Source organism: Mytilus californianus, unplaced genomic scaffold, assembly GCF_021869535.1.
Source record: "Mytilus californianus isolate M0D057914Y unplaced genomic scaffold, xbMytCali1.0.p SCAF_7, whole genome shotgun sequence".
NCBI lineage: Eukaryota > Metazoa > Mollusca > Bivalvia > Mytilida > Mytilidae > Mytilus > Mytilus californianus.
Window position 1 is genome coordinate 60,305,014 of NW_026262723.1, and position 18,023 is coordinate 60,323,036.

Here is an 18,023-nt window from a genome sequence, read left to right on the forward strand (position 1 = left end):
TTAGGTTTGTGCATATAAAATAAACATACTTTATGGTATGGGTGTTGCTCATTGTTAAAGGCCATATTGTGACCTATAGCTATTTAAATATACTTCATTATTAAGCTAAATATATGATTTATTCTTATGGCAATATTTTTAAAAAGCACATTTAGAACCAAGAAAATAAAGTAATTCCACAAATAAAATTATAGATTGCCTAACAATGTAATTTTAACACACTATTTAGTATGTAAATATAAGAATGTTTAAAATAATCTATATATATATATATATCTCATTAAAAAGTAATAATTAACCCTAGTTTTCAAAACAGAAGCTTAATAATTGTTCTCTTCTACTGACACAAGGGAGCCCATTTCACCACTTATTAAATATAAAATAATTCACAAATACTTCAAATAATTCAATCACTTCAACTAAACAATTAAAACAATTGAGCTCTCTACTTCAAATTACGCTAGGAGCTGTGCATCCAATAAACCAAGTATAGTTTATAACTAAGTGACTAGTTTAGTAGTATGTTCACAGATCGTTACTACAGAGTGGTTAGACAGATATTTATTACCTGCTCAATCTTATACTTTAAAGGCAAGACGATCAACTACTAATACAGAGTTATTACCCTATTGACACAAAACAACATTAAACTTTGTCATTCAATACTTTTTATACCAGGAGCAATAACTCTTGTAGTTTATACTTATTTAACTATTCTGTTAACTAAGGGTCACAACTCTTGAATTAATGTTATAGTAGTCGCTATTTTTAGTAAAGACAATATGGTGTGAAAGATAAAACTGTTTGTATGTCTTAACCAATTTTTTTTAGTTTAAACCAACTAGTTTATAAGAAGTTCTTCTCCAAAACATATGATTCAAATGAACCTCTTCTGTTCACTTGGACTCCAATAACAATCTTTGGATGAAACTGAAACTACAAAAATTAAGATACTTCAGGATGATCTCACAGATATTATTCTTACAAAGAATCAAACCATTTTGCCTTATAGTATTAAATGTCGAGGACATTTTGACTTATGTAATATTATTCCTGGAATGTTGGGTTTTACCAAGAGCTTCCAATAAGTAAACTTTCAAAATCATCATGTTACCACTCCATCCTCATCAAAGTTTTGTAGACTTGCAAGGTGTATGTCAATGTGACAGCAACCCAATGACAAAAATAAACAAAAGACCATCAGATGTTTCTTTTAATAAAGACTGTTTCATACTTTATTCTTACAAAGCTTAGCCAAGGTTGGTATAATAATTTTAGATGAGATGAAAATGTGTTAATGACACAATAAGCAACCAGAGACCAAAAGTAACAGACATAGGTATAATATGTCAAATCAACAATTTGTCCATGTGAGCTAAATAGAAGGAGCAAAGATTTCAGCATACTATGATCAGAGAACTGTGAGTTTAAACCAAAGAAAAAATTGGATTGAAATAATATCAAAGTTGAAATATCTATTGTTTATCTTAATTTTCAAAACATATCATGTATTTTACTGGGTCACGGTAAGTGTTATGCAACTGTGTAATTAGAAATTGGTACATGTGCAACATTTTATCTTAACAAATTTTAAATTGCAAAAGAGGAAACAGCTTCTCATTTTAATGATAAATTTTATGTGTTTTAAACTGCAGCATAATTCAAAATTATTAACAGAATAATATCTTTTCTTATCAACAATCCTTTGATGAACTTATTATAAGAAAATTCTGATTGACAGAATAAAACGTGACTTTTGGTTGATCCCATATAAACAAGGGTGTTACTGTTTGATTTTTTTTTTTTTAAATACCTTTTAACAGAAAGTTCTCTAGGCAATATTCTTTTGATATAAGGGCAACCAAAAGTTTGGGTTTTGCATCATAGCTATAGAATACTGTAAACAAACTATGTTGGCAAGCAATTTATTTCAAAACTTTTGCCAGTATGGTAGAAAAACATTGAAAATATGTCAAAAACATGCACATATCTTCTAATAAAACATCAACCAAGTTAAAATATTACAATGTCAGCAAAACTTAAAAAAAAGTATGCAAAATAAAATGGTTAATAATACTTCCTCTTTTAATAAAAGAAAGAGGGTCACTCAGGGCTTTGGAATTCCCATTTCCTGTTTCCCCGGGGAAAGTAAAAAAATCGTCGGGTAAACGAAAACGCAGGTACCAGTTTCCCGTCGGGTAAGTAAATCGTCTTTACGTGGTCCTTTTCCGGTACGTCGTATTCTTGTTTTACAAAGTAGGTTATTGGACAAAATCTAGTTTAGAATCTGGTTCCCTGAAGTAATCACTTGTTTCCTTGCGTTTACAGCGGTAGTAAGTTATTATCAGTAAGCAGTAATGGAGGTCATGAAGTCACATGTTGACTTTCTATATTAAAATTGATCTCTTTTTTCAGACTTTAAAAAAAAATAAGAACGGGAAAGTGAAAACTGATGCGGGAAAGTAAAATTGTAAGATAACTTTCCCATGGGTATTAATGCATTTTCAAAAAAATTCCGAGGCCCTGGTCACTAGTGTTCACTAGTGTTTTGGTTTTATTCTATGGGTGCAGAAACCAGTACCAATAAATTTAAATAAAACTAAGGAGATGTGGCATGATAGCCAATAGACAAATATTCACCAAAGTTCAAATGAAGTGGATGTAAGCAAATATAGGCAACCATACAACCTTCAACAATGACAAAAACCTGTACCGTAAACTTATACATACTTAATATTATATTTGTTTGAAAAAAAATTGCACATCTAGATATTGCTTTGTCACACTTATACACAATTTTAAAATTTGAAGGCAGAAATTTCATTGCCTTGCCTATAAAATAATTACCAGAATAGAATGTAGAGACACAGTAAGTGACCTGTACTATGATATTCCAATTCTTTGGTCCTTTTAAGAAAGATAACAATAAGGAATTATACAATTTCTCCTCTTATGAAAGTTAGTAAAAGTTCTCATTTTTTAGCAAGGATTTTTTCAGTCCATAATTTATATATAAAAAAACAAATTCAGTGTACACCTACCTAATTGACTCATTGGCAGTTAAAAAACATTTATCATAAATGAATATTTTATCCTAGAGGTTAAAATTTAACCCTTTATGAACTTATAAAGGTATTCATAAGACTGAAAATTTGTTAATTTTCATCATAAAAAAAATGAATGCATGCATTTGTCAAACAACCTAACAATAATGTTGTCAGATAAATCATTTTTCAGTCACAACAGTAAACTTTTAACACAGAAACTTTATATGCCTGCAAGGTTTTTCTTTGTCAAATGAAAACTCATTGATGTTTTTGTCAAGATAAACTATGCAATATTGTAGGAAATATTTAAATTCAATGAAGAAAAAGTTAACACTTTCTCAATTACATTATGTTAAATGCAAAATATTCGTCAGAGTCAGGTTTTCCATAATAAAGTTTTGTTAGATGGAAAATTTACACCTTTTAATAAACATTTTACAATGTAATAAACGGTTTACATTCAAAACATGAAACCCATTGAATTAAAAAAAGAAATTATCTCCCTTTTTATACCCTCTTATATTTCAATATTTTTCCATAAAAGTACAACTAAACAACACACAAATCTTCAAAAGTTTAAATAATTTGTTTATGCCTTGAAATAACTTGTCTAAATAAGTTTCAATATTTAAAGGTTAAAGGCTATGATCATTTGAACTTCAAGAAACAGTTTAAGATATATTTAAATACATTTATATGGTAGGATATATCATACATGTAACAGTTTATTTTATAAATATGTTAGAAAACGACATGAGTACACCTTTTTAAACATCTTACTTTGCTACTATACTGATAATTACAATAACTTTTCTCAATAAGATAATGCTAAGTGTCCAGCTTGAAAAGATATAAACTTATTGTAATATTTTTTAAAAATCAGTTCCACTCGCTGAAAAATGCAAATACTGTGGCTTCATTAATATTCGTGGGATACCAATTTTCATGTATTTTTTGGATATAGGTTAACCCCGGATATAAACGTTCAACAAAGTAGAAATCGTCTTAAAGCTTGTATGCAGACTTTTGAAATCAAGTATCCACAAAAATATAATTTTCACTCAATCCACGAAATTGGTACCCTCGAAAATAAATGAATCCACAGTAACAGATTTAAGGACAAATAAAGCAACTCCAAAAATAAGGAACACTTGATTCTTTGGATCAATGGATTTGATGCATATGACCATCAAGCTTCTTCCACCAAATTTGAGATGGATGACGATATAAAATATTTTTGTAAACTTTTCAATAAGTTATTTATTAAATGAAATTAAAAATATTTTTTTTTGCACAAAAATCTAAGTTGACATTACAGAACATTTAATATAAAAAAATTAGTCACGACAAAATATTCAGTGCAACAGTAAATTATAGTACTTCATGGAAAACACAACAATTACAGTCAGCACCGTCTTTTTACATTGCTATTCTTCTGTTATGGAGGCATAATCTTCCAGCAGGGCCAGCATTACCATGAAGGCGCATCTTTCCTCTTTATGATCCATTTTATTGTTGTCTTTTGTCTTATCTTTTATCATTTGGTCCTAAAACACCTCTCTCTTACCTTAGGAATTCAGGACAAAACAATCTTTCATCCTTTTCTCTATCCTTCTTTAGACAGTTGACAACATGTTTTTCTCTTGCTATGATCACAATTTTGTTTGGTAGAGAAATTTTTCAAAATGAAGTTCAAACTTAAACAGATGAAAACTTAAAAGTGAGGAACTTCTTCTGTCAAGGGCAATCACTCTTCAGAAGGAAACATTTGAGTGTCAAGTTGGCATGGATAGTTGCCTCATTGGCAATCATACAACATCTCCTTATTCTATAATGATGCTTTTTGGCATTTATACTACAGAATGAAGTAGAAAGAATAATTGGTGATCGTTAAATAAAAATATAAAGAATCAAGCAATAACTCTGTTAGCAAGTCTAAAGTTCTATCTACATTTAAGACTAGAATCAACTACCAGATGAAGAACAACAATAACAGCACTGTTTCTGTATATATTGATTATTTCCCAGAATTTCATGAAAACTTTATTTCAAGTGCATCCATATAACATTACAATATCACATGTATCAATTTTATAAATTCATAAGAAAAATTAAATAAAATGTACTTTATTTTTTGTTGTTGAGTTGCTGTCTTATTGATGTAAAGCACATTGTATCCTTAAAAACCTATTATTCACATTTATACAAAAATTCTAAATTTTCTTACATATTCAGGAAAAATGCTCCAATGAAATTAAAGCAATTAATTGTTTAGAGTAATTTTGATTTAAGAAAGGGGTTAAGTAAAAGGTCGAAGGAAATTAGATATTATGACAAGAATTTCCTTAACTTATTTCCTTCAGCTTTTCCTATTGATACAGTTTTTTTTCTTCTTCAAAATGGTAAAAATGAAAATTGATGACAAGCAACTTAAATTTTAATTACTTTACTTATAGTACATACTATTAACATTAAAAACATGATTGTTTAACAAGTTTATAAACCACAAAGTACAAATATTGGGTAACAGAAAAAGTCCCGTAAATTACTTTAATAAAAAGAACAATTTATCTAACTAATCATGTGCTTCTGCATCAATAGTTTTTATCTACTTATAAAATTTCCCTAAACTGTACAAGTAGTACTTGATAAGAGTTCAAATCAAACAGGATACTTTAAATAAAATAAAAAGAAGCAAAATACAAAGTATGGTCATACAAATAGGAAGAGAAATGAAAAAAACTTTTTTTTAAATAAAAACACCCCTTTTGTTATTATAACTCAATATTGTGTATAATCATCTGAAAACAAACTGTAGAAGCTAATTGATAAACATGTTTATTTATTTACCAAAAATAAATACACATATTATCCCTGCTTCTTTATTTACACATAGATTTATACTGATTGTATGTGCATGAGGTACATGTATTATCAAATCAAATCAAACAAGCTATATAACAATACTGACACCTTAGTAATAAAACAATTTAACAAGTACTAAGTTATGTTTAAACACCTTTCAGCCTTGTCACCTGTGTTTTTATACACATATCATATGATTGACTTGAATAATCCATTATTTATTGCTAATAATACTAACTACCCTTCAACACTTTCATTATTTAATTAGACAACCATGATTAAGTAATGTGCCAATTGGCTAATTATCTAATAACGAGAAACAAACGATTTGACAAAGAGTTATAAATACCTGATTATTTGACCGCTGTTTAGTGGCTGATACCTTGATAAGTCACCTGTGATTGCTATCCATTTCAGTCAAGTGTAACAATAGCCCATCAAACGCTGCACACTTCTTCAACTATCACTTTCCACGATTTAAAAGTCTGTTGAGAAATAGGAAATCGTAAAGTTTTTTAAATACTCGATACCACAGAACAATAATCATACAACTACTACATTAAAATAATGATGATAGCGATGCACATCAATTGGTGATAACTTTATCAATGCCTTTAGCCATATATTCTCAGTCTTTTTCTCTTGTGACCGTCTCAATAATACTAGTTTCCATCGCTTAGATTATCTTGCCTAAAAATCAATACAAGCCTTTTCAAATAGCATAATTTTCATTGAATGACAATACTATAATGAAGAAGATGACGTGCTTTGCGGACCTCTCTCGCTATCTGCTACGAGTCCTATACTGTCGTGTTAACATCATGTCAAATGCGATTTATTACACCCTATTGGGGCAAAGTATTCATGAGCAAAAGTTTTTTCACTCATAACATGATACTGTTGCATTGATTATACATTGAGATACAGACTTAATATTTATTTACACAAGATAATCGGGGAACAAGTTGGAGTTTACCTATACGTCTTAATATTTACACCTGTATTCTACTAACTGCTTTTATAAATATTTAATTGGACACCTTTACTACATAGTCATTTTAAATCGAATGATTAAATATATTATAAATTACAATCACTAAATAAATAAAAAAATCACTGGTTATTTAATAATAGGACAATATTCTATGTTATTATCCATAAACTGTATAAATCATTTATTATTGATCTAAGGGAGGCAATTCTAATTTTTGGCAAATTTGTTTATATTACTGAATAAATACTTTCCATTCATTACTTGAAATTTAGATTTATTCAAAAACTCAAATGGTGGAATAAGAAAGAGGGGCAGCCAAATTCTTTTAATGGATGCAAAAAAAAAAACAAACAAAAAATTTTTTTTTCTTTTCCTTTTGAAGTTTTCAATCATTCAAAAATTGATAATTTTGAGACTCCCAAACCCCTTTTGATAATCTTGGACCATCTTGTGTGCCTCTTTTCAGTTTTTCTTATATTAATTGAACATTTACAATGTTGTTTTATATAAATATATGGTCAAGACTTTAAGATTTTAAAAGTCAGCAAAACCAAAAATAACTAATTATATAACCAAGTAGTTGTATCTGAAATTACTGGTACACCAGTATTTTGTATTATATTGTTAAGAAATTGCTTGGATAAAGTTATAATTCCCTATAGATGAGAATAGTGTGTTTGGGTTAGAGAGAAATGTCTTACTGATATCTTGTGTTCCTTGTTCAGATCTGATAAGTCCTTTTCAACTGATTTTTACAATTTGTTCTTAAGTTGTGCCATTTTACAACACTATCCCAGGTATAAGGGATGGTTGGGCTCTCGCACAGATTCATCACATTCTTTATGCGGCTCTGACAATAGTCAGAAACCTGTTATTCAGAGATTGATGTTGGTTGCTGTTTGCCTTATGTTTTTTTTTAAGTGTCTTTAGCAAAAATCAGGCTGTTTGTTTTTCTATTTTGAATTGCTTCCCATTTTATCAAACCGTTCATAGCTTACTATACTGTATGGGTTTTGCTAATTTTTGAAGGCCATACAATGACCTACAGTTGTTTACATCCTCATCCTAAAGGTCTCTGGTGAATAGTTCTCTCATTTGCAATTATACCACATCTCCTTATTTTCACATACAGTAAACAGATTCAGAGTGCATAGGTCTATAGGTCTATTATAAAATTAAGTACATCCAAATGAAATTAAAAAGTTATCATCCTCATTATGTATGTTATTTATCCCCCTGGAGATTAAGGATCCATTCATCAATTAATCAATCAGATATAAGTTATTTTAAAGAAAACCTAAACATATTTAAGCCCTTTTAATAATTATGAAAAGACAAACAAACTCATTTTAAAAATTTTTGTTTGGTTGGCAAATATTCATTTTAACAGCGCTGCCACTTAAAATGCTTACTACAAATCTCGTAGCTTACAGCTGAGTTATTAATCTTTGATTATCTATGCATATGTTGCACATATTAACGATATAACATAATTTTACTACTGTATAATATGTTACATAAGGAGATAAGTCTTAGTCTTAAGAGGACTGTAGGATTATATAATACATATTTCACTAGGGAGCTTTTAACGCTGAAAGGTTATAAAAATAATGTAATTTTGGTAGCCAGGAGTAATAGTTTTACAGATATCCTCAGTACTTAAGTTCAATATTGTGTTCCTTTCGACTTCTTCATTTAATTATCTTTTCGTCTATATGTTTTAACATTATTTTATCGAAATCGTTCTTTTCCTCAAGTTAGTCATTGCACTTCCTTTTATAAAGTTGCCTGTCATATCCTTAAAGTACATAGATTAAATTATTCTTCGTTTAGGCTTCTGCTTTTAACAAATGAGACTAATTTCAAGGTAACTTTCATAATGTTGAGTTGTTTGTAATAATTTATCTCCTATAAGCCTTATAATGTTGAGTTTGTTGTAATCATTTGTCTCCCTTACATATAACTACAGGTCCTTAGTCCCAATTTGTTTCATTTACGTTCTAAATAAATCATAAGCTATGTACATGTGTGAAACAACCTCCTGACATGATATACTGATACTGTATCATACAAAGGGATAAAAGTAATATGCTTGAAAGAGCAAACAAACAGACAATATATTACTCTTTATAGATATCAATTATTCACTATATCAATAATTAAATTTTATTGATTACACAGCCATTTAAGGAGTGCCTTAATCCTGATATTCAGATCTGTGTTTTATGCATAATTTACAGTTTTTGCTGTAAATAGTTATTTTTTTCCACCACAAATATTCATTTAAGTGTGATGGGTATTTTGTACACACTTATCACCTTTTACAAGGAAATTATGTTCACATGGGTCACTTGTAGAAAAAAATCTTGGATTTGTGATAAGCTTTCATGATTAAACTTTTGAATTATCTTGAAGAACCGAGGTTCTGACCACCAAACTTTGGAAAGGACCAACACAATTTTGGTATTTTGCAATAGAAATAATAGTGAGGACCAGCAAATTTTCTTCAAGGACCTCCTGAGAAAAAAGTATTTGGAGAAATCTGAATTTAAGCTTTTTTTTCAATACTTAAATGAAAATATCATAAGTCTTTGAAAAATCACCAATGACTGATTGATTTCCAGATTGATTGATTATTTATTTCTTAATATCACTCTAACACAAATATCTATATACCAGCAATCACTATCGAAGAAGCAATGTTTTTTTTAAATTATTAATGAAACAAAAGTTTTGTAAATACATTTCTACACAAAAGTAAAGTTTTCAAAAATAATAAGGTAAGCTAACTATCATGTGGAATATACTTGAAATATTTGCCACTGGACATTAAGTAAGCAACACATCAATTAAAGTTTGTTTATTCTTAATTTATGTGAGATTATTCCACAACCATTCCTAAACTATACAATTCATGCTACAGAATGTGTGATATTTTCTACTATATCTTGATTACAGCATTTCAATTACATTTACTACAGGCACCTTGTAAAACCCAGCTACGATCAGCTTGTTATCTAACATTTCACTACACTATCGTGGCAATAAAAATATTGCAGAACAAAATATATAAACAGTAAGAAAAAACATAAGCAACAAGAAGCAATTTATTTTGGTAACAATTGACGTAGAATTGATCTTAGCCAATTTTACCAGTTAACCACCCAGGAAACGGCAGCTATTATTAGGCTAAATTGTTAATAGCTGTTTAACAGTAGAGCAATTGCGTATTTATGAAGATAACCCTCAATCTTCAGATGTTGTACATAAAAACTCATGGTTTCATCAATCGGTAATTGTTAACAACACATTTTAAGGGTGCGTCAATTGATACAAGTTGTCTTGGTTCAATAAGTTTAGAACAAAATGATCTTTAATTTTTTCAGTCTAATGTTTCATAAAATTCTGCTTATAAAAATTAATCTTACTTGTTTATGTGAAAACATTTAAAGAAAGTTTTCCATTGAACATTTTTGTGGTTGCTTTTAACTGGGACAGGTTATATTCAAACAATAAAAACCTCAAATTACAAATGTTAGGTATAGATGATTTAGTATAAACTTGCACCTATTTACTTAACTTAGCCTGCAATGTTTCAGGTTACATCTTTATTACATCCTACTTTTAATAAACTTTTGATATTTTTTTCATGTGGAAGTATAAAATAAAGGAGGTAAACCTCAATGTGACAGCAACCAAATAACACAAAAAAAAACATAAGATATATAGAGAACAAGAAACAGCCTTCAAACATAGACAGGTGCCTATACATTATGTCAATCTCTTAAACAACCTGAGTCTAGACTATAAAAAATCATCTCAATCAACCAGAGTCTAGACTATAAAAAATCATCTCAATCAACCGTAGTTTAGACTATAAAAAATCATGAGTTTAGACTGTAAAAAATCATGTAAATCAACCTGAGTTTAGACCATAAAAAATCATGTAAATCAACCGGAGTCTAGCCTATCAAATATCTATTCCTAAGGTGTATTGGCTGCAATGTTTTTAACAATTGTTCTTTAAATGCATGATACCAGTATCCATCAAAAATCATAAAATATTTCTTTTTCTAAAAGGAATCTTGTATCAATGTGTGAAAATTCACAAAACAGTGACCTTATTTTGATGACTGTTCTGCTTCTATACAACCTTCAATGATTGAAGGCCATTTTATACCTTTTATTCGCACATTTAATAAGGTTCTTTAGGCCACAAGATATTATGTGAAATATGGATACAAAACTGTTAGATTCTGTGGAAGTTTCATTGAATTTTTCTATGGGGATCTCCTGAAAAGGGATGCTAATCTTATAAAGTCAGTGAAGGATGAAAATTTATAATGGTGCCATGCTGTGCTATTTTTGCTTTCATAATGACCTAATCACTAATAAGCATCAAGCTAATTTGTATTATTCAAATGATATTGCTTATTCTGGAATATAGACCTTAACCTTGGGCATAGTGACCTCAAAACCATATGGATCTTATACTAATTAAATGTGACCATATATTAAAGTAATGGTTGCAATCCCTTATGAAGTTTTTGATTTAAGCATCCAGAAACCACGACAAATTTCCACTGATTTTTTTGTAACTATGACCTTGATCTTGGATGTAGTGACCTTAAAATCAATAGACATCTTCCTCTTATCATATCATATTCAAGTACGGTTGCAATCCAATATAAAGTTTTAAATTAAGCATCCAGAAGCCAAAATTACTGACCAATAGACAGACAGGTGAAAGGACTAAAGGACTTATGCACGCAGTTCAAGAAGTATATAACCAGTGCATTTACGTAGTGTTTGACATATTAACAATAAAAAGATACCTACATACAATGTTGGATCAATTAGTAAAATACCCAAAATGCACCTGAATGGAGGAGTTTGGTGTTGGTATGGTCTGTTGCTCTGTCCAATATTTTTGGAAATTCCTGTTATCCTGTATATGTATTATTAGAAAGTACACTGTACACAGAAATGTATGTTGATAGTACTTCAACAGTCCACAAAAAAAGTAACTTGAGATAAAAAGTGCAGAAATATAGAATGATGCCAAAAGGGGCACTTATATATCCAGTATTAGAGAGCCAGACAGTACCGTAGCAAAAAGAAGAAAGATAAAAAGACAAAAGGTGGTCTTAAAAACATTATACATCAAATCAAGGGTAAAGGAACACAAGACCCAATAAAAAGCAGGGGTAAACCAAGGTGCTCTGGAAGGGTCAACAGGATCTGCCTGCTAGAGACACTTGATGTATAAAAAAATATTTAGTTCAAATTGTATTCTTCTCAAATTAAATTCGAAATAATGTATTTCTCAATTCACGACATAATTATGTAAAAAAAGATGATAAATACTTTAGCTCTTAGATGGTATTAAAAGCATTCATTTAAAAATGATTTAGTCGATAGCAATACATAGATACACAGTTGTGTAGATTGTTTGACAATTATTACCGTGAATCAATAAAGATCATTTCATTAGATGGAACTCATATTTCTAAAAGTCAAAGGATGGGCTGTAAATCTGTTTGTCTATTTGTAATAATGGATCAATTATTCCACTATGGAATCAACTTTAAAACAATATTGCAATGTGCGGAAGCGAAAGCTGTATCCCTAATCAGATGAGTGGTTCTTAAACAACGGCTAAATCCTCTTTACAAACTCTTAGAATTAATTCAATACATGTTAATAATTATCTTATTTTACTTAAGAACATGTCATTGATTTTCGGGAGAAAAAAAAACAATTAAGCTGCAGCATTCTATACATTAGAACTATTTTTTCACTTTTCTGGAATCAGAACATTTTTATTTGTCTGGAACATTAATCATTGATTTTACTGTTGCAAATCAATTTCATTACGATTTTTTTAACAGAAATTTAAAAAAGAAGCTTCACGAAAAAACCATTGGTTTTTCAGTGCATTAAACTGCTGTTTAATTTGAAATAAACAAGATAAACTCAATATCAACAAAAAAGATAGCTGGTATATGTCAATGGGACAGCAACACAACAACACAATAAAATCAAATAAGATTATATGATGCTTGCTTAACTCCCAGTGGCAAATATTTCATGCAAACTAAGGACAAGAAAAAAAAAACAGTATGAAATGCGAACTATTGCTCACTAATGATACCCTGTTATCAGTATTCAGTAAAGAGGTAGTTGATGAGGAATGGTTGCTAAACCAACCAAAAGGTAAAGTATGCTCATACAAATCTTGGTGACAAATTCACAAAGCTCTGATAAGTAGTTCCTGAGAAAAATGCAATGAAACTTTCATACATGGCTAATATTTGTAAGAATACATTCACGTTAACAAAAAGTTGACAAGAGATGAATGTGAAAAGGCATCAAGCTGTATAGCATGACCATGTGAAACTTGATAGCAAATTTAAGGACGCTCTGATTTGTAGTTCCTTAGAAAAATGCAAGTTCTGGTAATTTTTTTGGGTCTATGAATGAAAATGAATAATTTTTATGAAGAATCTTCCATACATTATTCCTACAAATTTAAACCCATGTTGCATCATCATTACAAAGTAGTCCACACAGTGAACACTACTAAGAACCTTCAAAACAATTGTTTCCCAAATCTTCATCTCTATAGGTGTGAAAAGATTTGACCATGTAGTCCCAGAAGTGAAGAAAAGAATTGGCCATGTAGTTATAGGAGAGAAGAAGTCTCTGGTTTGACCTAGCAGTGGATAAAACGTTCAAACTCCTACACTGGAATCGTGCACACAACAAATTCTGTCTAATCAAGACTGATTGACAAAGAAGTATGTTTGGTATGGGCAATATTTGGTTTTCAACAAAAAGACCTATTTCCTATCTAGTCATTGTTTAAGCTGATTCATTGTGATATTGGTCAATAACTCCTAATCTTAAATTTAAGCTAGAAAAAGGGGGCCATGTTGGGCCTTATCAAACATTCTCCTTTGGTTTAATGTCACTGTCTTAAAATCATGGCAGTTCATCTAAGGTTTAATGTCACTGTCTTAAAATTATGGCAGTTCATCTAAGGTTTAATGTCTTAAAATCATGGCATTTTATCTTTGGTTTAATGTCATTGTCTTAAAATCATGGCAGTTCATCTTTGGTTTAATTTCACTGTCTTAAAATCATGGCAGTTCATCTAAGGTTTAATTTCTTAAAATCTAACCGTTCATCTTTGGTTTAATGTCTTAAAATTTTAGACTACTTCTTTTGAAATACAGTTTTTTACTAAAGCAATTCTGTAAGCTTGATTATCTAAACGAAAAGTCCATATCTAGAACATGCCTTAAGCATAACAATGGGATAATTATCAATACGTCATACATGTTTCAATTCATAAAAAGAGTATGCTGTGTGAAGAGTTAATGAACTAATTCAATACTAAATATAAATATTCACACCACATTGGATAGTTCCTTATTTGTGGGGGCACTGTTTATGATCTTCTCAAAGGTGTAAGGTATCATATGAGTGATAATCTGTGTACTTGATCTTAATTAGTTTATTACGGTAAAATCCATTTGTGGTCTTTATTTATATCATTAGTATACCTTTCCAAGGAAATCTTCCCAATGTATATGGTAGGCATACTACCAAAAATTTACCCTACAAAAACATTTACTGTCACATTTGCATAGTATACATCCCTTAAACACAAACAATGAACATGTCAATGATAAAACTACCCCTTTTAAGGTCCTCAATGTGAAGAAACTTGACAAAAAATAAACCAAATATATGTTAGTTTTGTTTCATTGATCTTCAGTTGACAGTGTGATACAATACAGTTATTCTATATTTTACTATTGTATAAGAAGTGCTTACTTAACCCTCAAAATGTGGGGTGAGGGAATCAAAACTTCAGGGGATGAATCTGTACATCCAAACTGTCAGCACTCTAGAAACTTTCTATTTTCAATCAAACTAGCCAATACTTGTAGGGAAGCTAAATGTTGAAAATCTGGAGCTCTTTTCACAAAAAATCTTAAGAGTAAAAATACTTGTAAGTCATGAACATTTCAGTATAACTTACGATCAATTTTAATCGCAAGATTTTTTGTGAAAAGAGTTGCTGGCACTTAAGTTTAAAAACAAATGCTGGTTAAGGATATTTGTAGGAGTTATGCCCCTTGAAAAGTTGAAAACTCATAAAATTTCTCTGTTAGCACTCCAACTCTATCTGATGATACAATTAATCTGACTGATGCTCGTATCATAGCTTAAAATAATCAGCACTGACTCAAGTTCGACAATTAAAGCAGTTCAAAAAATTTTGTAAGAGTAATATAGCACTAAGTCTTGATAAGTTTGAAAATTAAAAACAATACATCATAGAGTTGTCATTTCTTAAAACAAAACATAAAGCTTGGATTTAAAATGAATTATGTTGGATGCTACAGAGGCAACAAAAATCTACGTCTATCGAACACAATACTCTGCTCAGACTATATTGCCGTGTTCAGTGAACCAATTAATTGGGGGATAAAACCCTTATTTGGCATGTAATGAAGATAAGAGTAAAAGTACATGTGAGATCATGAGATATATCAAAAATGTTTATTCTTATGAATAAAGCCTTCAACTCTGTAGCAGTGGGAAATCAAAATTGACAAAATCAAGAATTAATTTTGTTTTAAAATTAAGTATGGGTTTGTCAAAGAAAATTTCAGTTATTCGGAGATGTGATCTAATAAACAGACAGACAGACAGACAGAAGCACAAAGGCATACAATAAATTTGGTCTGTGATTGGCATACCAACATCCCTTTCCTGGAAATGCACTAGTAATTAAGGTAAATTAAGATAGACTTAGTAGTAATTCAATCATCTATGAATGTTTTTATTTTTCATAATGACGGGTGGAAATTGGAAATCAATTTTACTTAAAATAAACAATTACAACTTATTTCACACAAAACATAAATCATTGTCTAGAAAAGTAATCTTTTCTGTCTAAGAGAAATAATTAAGATTGCTTCAAGTTGTACGTCCACATACGACAAATATAATTCAATAGTTCCAAATCTGGAATTACACCAATCCTGTTCAATTATATAACAATATAATGAGTAATCAGGAGTTTTGAAAAAGACAAGATTAACAAGTACAAAAATGGTGCGATACTCAAGCCATAAAAACATCAATTAGATTAACGCAAAACTGTGATCGCAACGAAATATACATCTGATCTAGCTTTTGAATAAAAACATCGATGATTAACTGAAACTGATTCACAAAAGGTTCTGTGTTGATTGCTAACAATTTTTCATACATTTTCAATATTGGAAAAATTGTCATGATTTCTATGGTAAACGTCGGGTTTACTTAATTGTGTGGCTCGATCTGTCAGTTTATATCAAAAGACTAATTGTATGAATCTATTAAAGCTTATAACTGACTTGGGTCTCGGAGAAAGTTTTAGAAAACATTGGTTAAAGCACATAGACAACTTTGATTAATGATGCCTAATGATAATAAGCTGATATACTTTATGAAATATTGTTACATCCAGGTGTAAATATATTTAGCAGAATTCAAAGAAAAAACAGTATTTGTAAAATGTGTTTATACATAAAAAATCTGGTTTCAAAGGAGGTATTGGTCATACAGCTTCTCAATTACTCAAGTACTTTTACATCCTTGGCTTCCAAACTTTTGAGTTTAAGCATTTTTGATGAAGTTTAATCCAGATAAGCACATGGAACCAACCAAATTTATAAAGCATAAGTTAATGCAAACGAAAACACAAACATGGACCTCTTTCAAAAACAGTCTGAAAAGAATTATCTTGTACTTCTTATGAAGTGCATTACCAAATTCCCATTCCTAGTAATGCAGCAATTACTCTTCTGCACCTATAAACTTCTTGAAAAAAATTTCATAATTTTAAGTTACAAACTTTGTTGCTTTTCTTCCTTTCAAAGTCTGCTATCTCAAAACTGAACTAAATATCACAGGTGAAAGGCTCAGAACTTTTTGGATTTACAAATTGAAGGTTTTCTCTTGGTAAATGAAAGGTTAGGTGTTAAAAATGACTCTAGGAATGGATTTTGTTTACCGGTAATACAAATTAAAGTACTCACAACCATCTTTAACCTCAACAACACATTCTTTGTGTGCCTAACCAAAATAAGGAACCTGTAATTCAGTGGTTATAGTTGGTTGTTGGCTGTCATATTTGTTTGTTTTTTTAATTTATTGTTTGGTCATAAATCAGGCAATTTGTAATCTCGTTTGAATTGTTTCACATCTTGTAATGACAGGGCCTTTATGGCTGACTATACGGTTTGGGTTTTGCTCATTGTTTAAGGTCTACAGTGACTTATATCGATAGTTGTGCTAACATCAACATCATTTGGACTCTGGTGGATAGTTGTCTCATTGGCAAACAAGCCACATCTCCTTATCTTTATATTATCTGACCTTATTTTCAATTGTTGCTGCTATAGTGCCAATCCATGAGTCTAACACTAAATCTCATTTTCCTTTTTAGAAGAGACAGATAAATTGTGATATAAAACGATTCCCTGCCATCCCTTTAAACAATATTTTAAATGTAATCTTATTCAATTAGAACAGAAATTAATAATTCATGATTATTTTCAATAAACCTAAAACGAAACTCCTAAAACAGGTATAAAATTGATCATGATCTATATAAAGAATTCTCTATAGAATTGAGGTCTTTTGAAACAATAGCTTGTTACACTTTTCTCTTTGATAAGGAAGAAATGGTGATGTAATGTGTACCAGGACATGATAAGGTCCTCTCTGATGTGGTTAAGACAGGAAAATCACTTCTAAACATTCTCTTGATTTCAAACAGATTTCGCAATTAAAAAGGTGAATATTTTGCCTCAAGAGGTTGCAATGAGACAGAAGTGTGAATTCTCATTGTAGCTCTCATTTTTTTCTTGATTAAAGTAATACACCTTCAAATTTGTTTTCTAATAAACTTTATTTGTCCCAATTAAAAACAAATTATTTACATAACTTATTGCATCCAGGAGATATGAAATCAAAGAATGCATCTAATGTTTTCGTGCTGAACTCGACATAAAACGTAAAGATCGCCATATCTTTTTTTCTTTCTTTTATAT

At 30.0% G+C, this 18,023-nt stretch overlaps 1 protein-coding gene across 4 annotated transcripts in view; it reads right to left on the reverse strand.

Moving 5' to 3' along the window:
- The window catches only part of LOC127708371 (zinc finger MIZ domain-containing protein 1-like), a 205,192-nt gene that overhangs the window by 111,154 nt on the left and 76,015 nt on the right, over positions 1 to 18,023 (reverse strand). For all 4 annotated transcript variants that reach the window (XM_052213229.1, XM_052213231.1, XM_052213227.1 and 1 more), the window contains exon 3: positions 6,262 to 6,397. The gene's annotated coding sequence lies outside the window, so the exon portion shown is untranslated. The remainder of the gene's footprint in view (positions 1 to 6,261; positions 6,398 to 18,023) is intronic.